At 44.3% G+C, this 9,984-nt stretch overlaps 1 protein-coding gene across 1 annotated transcript in view; it reads left to right on the top strand.

Moving 5' to 3' along the window:
- Nucleotides 1-1,465: 1,465 nt before the first annotated feature.
- The window catches only part of NLGN1 (neuroligin 1), an 854,057-nt gene continuing 845,538 nt past the window's right edge, over nt 1,466-9,984 (top strand). Inside the window, exon 1 of the mRNA XM_036352371.1 lies at nt 1,466-2,137. The gene's annotated coding sequence lies outside the window, so the exon portion shown is untranslated. The remainder of the gene's footprint in view (nt 2,138-9,984) is intronic.

Genomic DNA, 9,984 nt, shown 5'->3' with positions numbered 1-9,984 from the left:
AAACATAAGAGTTAAGGAGAGAGAGTGAAGGGGAGGAGAATGCTATTTTAGAGAGTAGTCAGTGAAGACATCTTTTGAAGGAGACGTCTAAGCAGAAACTTAGGTGAAAGCAGGAAAGAGTCCTACCTGCCTAGGCAGAAGGAATGGTAAATGCAAAGGTCCTGGGAAAATGTGGTACTGAATTCTTTCTAAGAAGAAGGAATGTTATGTCATATTTAAGATTGTTTGAAAAATCAGATCACATATGTTGGAACCTGGATTTCTTATTTATTGTTATTAAACGTAACACTTCAGGGCAACTGCAATCTAAGTGTTGATTATTTCAAAATTCCTTCTTTTCCCGGAATTTTACAGATTAAAGAGTGTGTTGAGAAAAAAAAAAAGAACACTTTTCTAGACCAAGTGTCACCGAAATACCCTAGCGATTTCCTGTTGGTGGATATTTGTTGTTGTTTTGATTATTACACATTGCAATCAATTAATTTAATGGCCCCGTCCCCCAACTCACTTATTTAAAAATTCACCCAGAGAAGCTTGTAGGAAGTGGATAGGTGAAACAATGTGGTATACAGCGAGTCACACCCGTCCTAAAAGCCAGCACCGATTAGCTAGGATGAATTTTTAACAATCACCCATCCAGCGGCAGCAGATGTGGGCGCAGCCAGAGGGAAGAGGCCAAAGGCCGCGGCGCTGCATTTATACTGCTCCAACCAGCGGGACTAAAACAGGCGCTACAGTTCGGAGCTTCTCCTGCCTCCAGCTGGTGAAAACCACAAATGCGGGGTGGTGGTGGTGGGGGGGGAGTTTGGTGCCAAGAGATGTACCAAGCGGAAAAACACACACACGCACACACACAAAACACCCCGAAGAGGCGCAGTTGAAGGCTGTTGCCTCCAACTCCACGTTCTCCGTCTCCGAGGCGAAGGCGCCTGGAAAGGGAGCACAACGACGCCGAGAACCGAGAAACTCCAGGCGTCCGAGGCCTCGCGGCTCGGTGGCGGCGCCGGTTCACTCACACGCTCCTCGGAGTGGCTTGGTGGACGTCACACGTGACGCCCGGGGGCCTTAACCCCTCCAGCCGCCTCGGGGGCTGCGGGCGCTGCGGGCGCAGCGGGCGCTGCGGGCGGAGGTTGCAGGATCGCTGTGGGAGGAGGGAGGGAGGAGGGCGAAACTTGTCCAAGCAGCGACCACCATCAGCATCCAGTCGGCCATCCCGGACCCGCGTCCCTGAAAGCCTACCCCCACTGCGATCGCGGCTCCGGCCCGGGGGGTGGGGGGGCAGGGGAGAGGATGCTGTGCGAGGAACCCGGCCAGGGCTGGTGGCGGGGGAGGAAATCGTGGCTCTGAGGGGGCAGGACCAGGTCTGAAGTATGGGTCTAGCTTGATTCAGACTCCTGCACCCGGCGACGCCACGGAGGGGGGCGGGGGAGGGAGAGGAGGCTGTGCCGTGTGTGTGCGCGCGTGTGTGCGTGTGTGCGCGTGTCTACAGGTAGCAGCGGCGGCGGCGGCGGCGGCGGCGGGGACCGGAGCCGGGGACGCATCTGCAGCCGCCTCCCCGCCAGTGATTTTCCGAGGCGACTGCTCACTTGGCTGACGGATCTGTACCCTGGGGAGGGAGATCAGCTCATCCTCTCCGTATCCACGCGTCTTAGCCTTCTTCCAGTTTCAAGTGTGTGTTTGGGGTATTTTATGTTTAATTTTTTCCCCCCTTCTCCCTCTAAACCTTCTCGGGGATTCTGCACATCGAAGCAGGTGGCTCCTGAAAAGAAATCTTTGGATACGTTTGGTTTGCCAAGTTTTTCTCTTCCCGTCCCCTCCGTCTCTGAGAGGCATCTGTGGTGCTTTTTCTTCTTGGATTTCTATGCAGGAGACGTATATATGTTTATATCCCGACCGCATCACATATAAATACATATACGCGTGCCCAGGCACTGGGTTTTCGTCGCTCTTCCCGACAAAGCGGAATGTGTTGGAGCCGATGGATAAGAACAGTCTGAACATTTTTTTGAGCCTGTTTTCTCAGAAAAGGAGGGAGCGTGGAGACTTGTTTAACATTCGGCCATCGCTTGGCTGCACACTAAGCATCTCCAAGTATTTATGGTTGCAGATCAGGTGCAAACGGGACTTAGCGAGAAAGGTAAGGAGCTTCCTGCGTCCGCCGAGCTCCAGCGTTGATCTTAATTCCGGAATCGCTCCAACTTCCTACTCCCTGCCTCTCCCTCTCCTCTCCCACCTTCCACCAACCCTGCCCTGCTCGGTCTCCTGCGTTCCCTTAACTTAACCCTTTGCCAGTTCCAATGGGGGGTGGAGGGGTGGGGGTGGTGGTGCTGGAGGCTTAATCGTCTGGTAGAGTTTAAATACTTCTCTCTCCCCCTCTCCAACCTCCACCCCAGGAACTGAGTTTTCCAGTCCCCTTTTAGCTGTTTTAGGAAACCCATTTGTCTTTTTTTTTTTTTTTTTTTTTTTGAAGAATCATGCTACCTAGATAGCTGATTTTTAAACATCTCTTGGTGCCAACCCCTCACCTCTATCCTCTGACAAAAATAAAAATCATTTAAAAAAAAAAAAGAACTTTAATGAACTGGGTGGTTTCTTTAGCGCCGGGGTTCATGGAACTCCCCCAAACGCTTATTTTCATGTAAAACCAAACCGATACCTCGGGAGGAGTCCACCGTGGAGGACACTCAGCTTCGGTGTCTGCAGGAAGCAGATTCCTTTCACTTGGAGGGTCATTTACCCGAGTTCAGCGCCACGGAGTGAGCCTGGCGTGGGGACAGCTGCATCCCCACTTAATTTCTTTTTAAAACCACCGTTTACCGTTTACACAGCACGACCAGCTCCGGTGCAACTCCCAGTTCAGGGGACGCGTTTTCAGACTCGACCTTTACGGGAGAGGGGGGCACTTGCCTCATTCTCTCTTCTCTCTCTCCAACCTCCTGCATCCTCCTCGGATCACCCCCTCTCGCCCCGGCAGTTTGCAAATTGCCCGTTTTGCCCACCCCTCCCGGTGGGTGTTCTCCGCTCGCTCTAACCCACTCCTGCCCCCTCTGTCCTCTCTCCATTTGGCGCTTTCAGAGCAGATGCATCTTCTCTTCTTGGGCTTCCTCTCCCCACCGCGCCCCCCGCGCCCCCACCTGCCCCCGGCTCTCCCCGCCCCTCCTCCCGCCTCCCCGCGGCGCCCTGACCCTTCCGTCCCTCGTGTCGGTCTCCGGGCGCGAGGCGTCCGTCCCGGGGCCGCTGTCCGGGCGGCCGACGCGGAGCCGGCAGAGCTGGTGAGAGGAGGGATCGCGGGAAAGGCGAGCGGGAGTCGTGGCCGGGAGGCCGGGAGAGCCCGTCCGAGCCGGAGGGGCCCGGGGAGAAGGGAGAGAGCGAGTGGGAGGCGCGCACGGCGGACCGGTGCAGTCGCCGCCAGCGCCTTAGAGCGGCGCCCCAGTCACTGCAGCTTGTCACCCTAGAGCCGTGCCCAGGGACCGCCGAGACCGAGAGCCGATCTCCGGCAGAGAGGTACCAAAGCAATCAGGAACAGAGCGCGCGGGAGGGTTTCCCGGGGAATGCGGAGGCTGAGCAGATGGAGGAACAATGCCGCCTCCAGAAGAAAACCCTCGCCTGCAGCCCGGCGGAGCGCAGGCGAGCCGCCTCCAGCCGCCTGCTCTCCCAAGGCCCACGGGGTGGTTCCTGGGGTGGCTCGGATTCTCAGTTTGGCTGGGATGAGAAAGTTGTTCTTCCCCACATTTTCTGCCAAGTGGTTTTCAGATCTGCATGGTTCGAGCCAACATGTCACTCCCTAGATCCCCCTCGATGAGCATCGACTAGAGATGATACCTTATTGGGCGATAAACCCCTTTGGGGAGAGAAGGTAGTCTCAACATTGAAAACGCTTTCCGCAGGCTCCTGACTGTCCAGACATGAAAAACCACCTGCAGGGAATTTAAAACTGGGAATAATTTATTCCAGAGGAGGTTGTTAGTGCCTTATGGAGACGAGGGAAGTTATGTGTCCAAAATTTGATTCATTTGTGATCATTCTAAATCACGAGCAGTTGGCCTCCACAAAGGTATTTGTACTGTTCTTTTTTCATTTCCAGGACCACATAGGACTTAGGAACTGTAAATTTAGAGAGCTAGCTAACCTTGTGTCTATTCTCTGCATTTTTACAGGTACTTAATATATTATTTTTTCTTCTTTTTATACTGAAACTACAGTAGTCTGTTTTCTCTATGTAAGTTCTCATACCGTACATAAAAATACTGGGTCATAATATATTTCTTAAAAACCTATTGTGCTTGATTATAAATAGGATTATATATATATATATATATATATATATATATATATATATAATCACTAGGGAAAGGTAAGGGTACATGTGTTTGAGTGTAAAACCTATTGAATGTCTTGGCATTTCAATCAGCCATTGCAACCTAGCAGAACACTAGCTTTCTGAAATGAGCTCAGAAGCAAGGGCCATGCACGGATTTTAAATATTAAATGTTAAGTATAAACATTGTTTACTGTGCCCTTGGCAGAGAATGAATCTAAGTCTGTAGGCACTGCTGAGTGATTGAGTGATTCACAGAGAAAGTGGAAGTTAATCATTACCCAGGCCTTCTGATTACATGGTTTGATTAAAAGAAGTAACTGTTTTCTGTAAGCCTGCTATTCTACAGTTAGCCTTTCCAATCCTCTTAACATAAGCAGAAATTGAGGGAGTCAGTCTTGCAGCAGACTACACACTCTAGTTCCTGCAGCGAGGGGCAGAGAAGTCCTCTTTAGCTCCCCCTCCTTTTCTCAGCCTCCCTCCTTCCATCCCCAAGGTACTTTCTGTCCATCTTACCTTTATTCCCTCTGCAGTGTTTTATTTTGTGAAAATTTCCTTTAATACTTAGATATAATGTATTTTCAAACATAAATGTCTGGACTGATTTGAAATTGAAGATGGAATATAAACTCACAGAAGGTAGGCTGAGAACTTTATCTGCTGCAGGTAGAGTGTTAGAGGCTTGATGACTTCACATGCCTGGGTGACTTCCCTGACTTTCTGAAATCTCTTCCAACCTGGAACTTCTCATATTTTGTTCCCCTTCTATTACTTCCGCATGGTTATTTCCTTAAATTCAGGATAATTAAGTAACTATAACTAGAGAATACATATATAAATCTGAGCTCTCTGAATTGAAAAATAGCCTTTTTTTTTTAAGCAGAGTAATAGCTTATTTTCAGAATTCTTTTTTAAATTTTTATACAAAGAAATTATTTTATGAATTACCTTAACAAATACTAATTTGTAGTTTTTGTAAGCAAAACATAATTGGAATTGGCAGTAAGATCTAAAACCACAACAATTCAACAATACACTTTTGCACATTTTAAAGTCCTTTGAAGTGAAGGTTGATGTTGATTTTCATCTTATTAGATTGTAAATGGGAAGATACCTATTTGAATTCCTATGATTCCTCAATTATATTTCAATTATTTTGTAAAGGGAATCACTTGAGTCCAGTTCAGCAAACTTGTGTTTTTGTTTTCCTAAAACATGGGTCTGGCCTTGCAGGTCTCTTATTAATAATGATGGCCAGTGGTTCCCAATAGCTAGGATGCTAAAATCTAGAACACTGATGGCATTCATCTCCTTTCACTATTTACTCCCCAATTTTACTTTTTAGATTTAAATACATTGCACTTGGAACTCCTCCCTAGTATATTCATTATTCCATTCACAAGAGTCTTATTTACTACTTTCCTCAATAGTACATGCTTTGCTTATGCTGACATTTCTTCATGTATTATCTCCCATTGTCCCTCCTTACCCCCTCACCCCCCATGAACACTCAGCAACTGTAGGACTAGAGAACATTTTGTTTTCTTAGAATAGTCTTTCCTCCATCACCCTGCTTCCTTCCTGTATGCTTACCCTGAGCTTTCAAAAGACGTGTTTCATACCAGGAGTAGCCTACTTTTCACACTTCTTGATGGTTGGCACTCTCCCTGGATAGCAAGTCCCCAGAGGTCAAAAACCATACCTGATCTATCATTTCATTCAGAACGCTTAGCCCCATGTCTTAACATAAAGTAGACCACAAATGAATGTTAAATGCATCATTCAAAAATGTATTTGGTTATGAGGCAATAGAACCTGACTAACAGTGGGTTAAGCAAATAAGGATTTACCTTACATCATAAAAACTCAGCAGATAGTTGCTTAATCATTTAGGAATCAGCTTGTTTTTATCATTTTGGAACTTTTCTTCTCATGGTCATAAAATTGCTGCTGTGCCTCTAGCATCATGCCTGCTTTCTAGGTCCCCCAGAAAGATAGCAAAGACTACCCTGGGACAAGATTTCTCAACCTTAGCATTATTGTCATTTGGGGCCAGATAAGTTTTTCTGTGCCATGGGGGAGTATTCTGTACATTGTAGGATGTGTAGTTACACCTGTGGTCTCTACTGACTAGATACCAGTAGCATGCCCCATTCACCCCTCTGGTTATGACAACCAGGAATATCCTAGACATTGTCCAATGTCTTCGGAGGTAAATCATCCTGGTTTGACAATAACTACTCTTGCATCAAAGGAAGGCAATTCCCTGTTTCCTACTCTCCATTTTATTTTAATTTTTTGCATTGCAGTGGTGGTGGGGATCTCTTTCTTTGTTATTGTTGTTTGTTTAATAAATGGAAAATAACTATGAAATTGTAAAAAAAAATAAAAAAAAAAAGGACAGGAAAGGGCCAAACCAGCTTTTTCCTTGAGCATTTGGTCTTTTTTTTGTGTGTGTGTGTGATGTGGACATTGTCCCCATAGACTTCCATTCTCCATTCTCATATCACTTCCAGAGCTGTCAGAGGACCACTTCCAGCTACAAGAGAAGTTGGGAAATATATTTTTAGTGTGGTATACCACTACCTTGGAGAAAATCGGAATATGAAAAAAGAGTGGGAAATGAATTTGTGTTTGAAAACTAGAAATGTTTGCCACTATTACAGGATAAATGAATATGTAAAATTCACCTAAATACTTTTAAAACAAGAAAAAGTAAAGAGATATAATAGAGAGTAGATATACTTTTCACATGCTAAATATTTATAAAACAACTATGATAATACTGAGATATTTTTCCCTGATGATATTTTACTTGGAAAATAACTGGGCAGAATGGCGACATCTTTCTCTCTATATATATGTCAGATGGCACCTCATTTCCTGTAGTCCATTGAATAAAGCAGTAGTTTGCTACTTATACCTATGAATTAAATAGTGAGAAATGTTGTCAAAGGAGATAAAAATGCAGATCTATTGTTTTTATACTCCTTACTAAAGCTTGTATTTAGAAAGATAGCACTCCCTAGTGATGGCATTAGGTTAAATAATGGTTTCTTGTACAGATGTGTTATCATGGACTATAGTAACTTTAAATTAGGTTGCTCAATTATTTATCTCAGTGTGGTAAAAAGAAGTGCTATTAGGTACCATTATAGGAAAGAATTCTACTTTACAAAGATATATTAGCATTACTGTGATGGTAAATGATCTTGTCTGGTTGAGTACAAAGTTGTTTTTGTTTTTTAATTTCTTACCCTTGTCTTTCATTCTTTATGAATTTGTTGAATGCCAATTGTGCTCAGTTCTGTGTAGAATATAGAAATATAAGATATGCTATCTATTAAGAAACTTTGGCTTGCAGGTAACAGAATGCTCAATTACAGGCCTATATAGCAAACACTTTCGTTATCTTGCAGAACAAGGATTCTGGAGGTATGCTGGTCCAGGGTTAGCTACCTCAGCAGTTCCAGGATGCAGGGCTCTGAGACAACTTTCCTGGAATTCTGTGGGCTCCCCATCTTGGAAAGAAGATAATATGTTTACCACAGAGTCAAACGTCACCTCTTCAAATAGTCCAACTCAAAGCAAAAAGACGAGAGAGGCAGGCTTTTTCTCATGGAAATGGGAGGAAAATGTTCCAAAGCTATCAGCAGATTTCTTTTATGCCTGCTTGACTAAACCTATGACCTATCCCACTTCTAATCACAGGCAAAGAGAAAATGCCTCCCATGACTGGTTTTGACCAATGATGATTCTTCCCCTGGGCTGGAGGACAGGTCTGCTTTCTCTGGACATAGTGATGTCACACAAACAGACTCAGAACTCTTGCTCACTAGAAACAGGAGGTAATAGCTATAACCTAGGGTATCTGTAGGGTGTGCCATAAATATTATGTCCCCATCAAATTTCTTAGAATATGGAATAGGAATTTATAATTAATCAACAGATGAATGGATTAGAAAACTGTGGTACATATACACAATGGAATACTACGCTGCTGTAAAAAAGAAGGAACTCTTACCATGTGCAACAGCATGGATGGAACTGAAGAGCATTATGCTAAGTGAAATAAGCCAGTCAGTGAAAGAAAAATACCACACGATCTCACTCATTTATGGATAATAAAGACCATTATAAACTGGTGAACAAAAATAGATACAGAGGCAGAGCAACATTGAACAGACTGTCAAACTACAGCAGGAAGGCTGAGGCGGGTGGGGGGGGGCGGGTAAGAGATCAACCAAAGGACTTGTATGCATGCATATAAGCATAACCAATGGACACAAGACACTGGGGGTGTGTAGGGGAGGCTGGGGGAAGGTCAAGGGGGAAAAAAGGAGACAAATGTACTACTCTGTAATATTTTAAGCAATAAAACAAAATTAAAAAAATAAAATAAAAAAATAAACTAGAGGGTGGGGTCCCTTGGCATGGCCTGCGGGGATCAGGCAGAAACCAGCAGTCCAACTCCACCTGCTGCTCCTCACTGTCACTCCTGCTCATCCTGGCCCCCCTATGCCTGTTGCCTCCTCTTGGTAGGCTCACTGCTGCTCTGCTGTGGTAGTGGCCAGCCATGAGCCCTGAGTCTGGCTGAGCAGAGCTCCCCCTGTGGGAGCGCACTGACCACCAGGGGGCAGCTCTTACATTGAGTGTCTGCCCCCTGGTGGTTAGTGTGCATCATAGTGACTGGTCAAATGGTCAAATGGTTGCTTAGGCTTTTATATATATAGATGTTTGAGCATGTGCACTCATGCACACACACACATTAAGTGGTCTTTGAATCCATGGATATAAATTGTATACATGTCAGGCTGCATGCTTCTGATGTAGAATGATTGCTTTCACGGTGTCCCAGAGATATTTTAAAAAATAATAATATCTAGAGAATCAGAAAATCTATAAAGTTTCCTTAGAAAGAATCATTACTAACACAATTATGTTACATTACATGTTTAAAGTCCTACATTTTCAACTTATAACTACATCATGTAAAACCAGAATATGTCCTCCTTACTAACTTAGTAGATCATCTGTGTTTGTCATGTGCTCTTACAATAATAATTGAGGAATAATGTGAGAAATGACTGAACCGTTTTGCCAATTACTCTCATGAAGAAGGACTTAATCTCCTTTATGCCCAAATTAAGATGATCACCCTGCTTTTGTCCCTTAGATCCTCCAACTGCTTATTTGGAGGATCTAAGGGACAGATCTAGTTTCAACTCACAGGGCAGTGACTATCTCTCATAGAAAATTATGTCTTTATTTTCATTATTTTGTCTGACTTCATGGAAGCACAGCCAATGTTGTATTCAATTGAAAAAGGGGTCCTTAACCATCTTCTTTTACCCTGCTTCATTGTTTGAATCCATTTTTAACTTAAACTTTGCTTCAAGATTTGATTTGGGATTTTTAATCATAAGCTGCTTCCAATTATTTTTGGGAGGAAGAATACATACGTACATGTATATATGCATGTGCAAACAAATGAAGGCTGTCATATATCACTCAGTAAATGTTATTTTCCTGAATGAATATATGTTTAGAAATTAGAAATTGTGTGCAATAAACTGCCAAATTATGTTCTCATCAGCATGTACAATGGAATTTCAGGGGGAAAAGGTACCAGTGATTCTTGAATTATTTTGATGGAGATCCACATT

This window comes from Myotis myotis, unplaced genomic scaffold (genome assembly GCF_014108235.1).
Source record: "Myotis myotis isolate mMyoMyo1 unplaced genomic scaffold, mMyoMyo1.p scaffold_m19_p_2, whole genome shotgun sequence".
Classification (NCBI taxonomy): domain Eukaryota; kingdom Metazoa; phylum Chordata; class Mammalia; order Chiroptera; family Vespertilionidae; genus Myotis; species Myotis myotis.
Note: the sequence above shows the minus strand (reverse complement) of the source record. Positions and strands in the feature narration are given on the sequence as shown.